This window comes from Penaeus monodon, chromosome 23, assembly GCF_015228065.2.
Source record: "Penaeus monodon isolate SGIC_2016 chromosome 23, NSTDA_Pmon_1, whole genome shotgun sequence".
In the NCBI taxonomy this organism is placed as follows: domain Eukaryota; kingdom Metazoa; phylum Arthropoda; class Malacostraca; order Decapoda; family Penaeidae; genus Penaeus; species Penaeus monodon.
Genome location: NC_051408.1, coordinates 38,183,039 through 38,183,563, shown reverse-complemented (window position 1 = coordinate 38,183,563; position 525 = coordinate 38,183,039).

Genomic DNA, 525 nt, shown 5'->3' with positions numbered 1-525 from the left:
CCCCCCCCCCTCCCTGCATGATGAATCCATATGCCGCAACATTAAACGTTGCTCAATCGCCACGGGTGAGGAATGCAAATGGCAATAAGTGAAGTTGACGATATGGATTATTTTCGACACTTTACGTTATAAATAGTCTCGTTATTTTGGAGGTGTTGCGTTGCTTTTTTGCTTTGTTGATTAGAATTACGGGTTGACTTTCATTTCGTGAATCATTTGAAAGGTTAGTGATATCTAAGGTAGAGGAAAAGAATGATAAGATAAAAATAACGACCGTAAAAACGTTTTGGTGACGTTCATAGAAAACGTTTATGTACGTTGAAGGGTAGACTATGATAAAAAAGATGAATGTAGCTTTTGGGGGGAATGTTAATGATCATTGTTATAATATTAACCCGACAGTCATGGAGTTCATAGCTGATGATAAATTATTCATGTACGAAATAGTTGAGATTACTGCAGTATATTAGCACTCTAGAAACATAAAATTTAGTTTTCTGTGTACCATATGCATTTTGTGTTTGT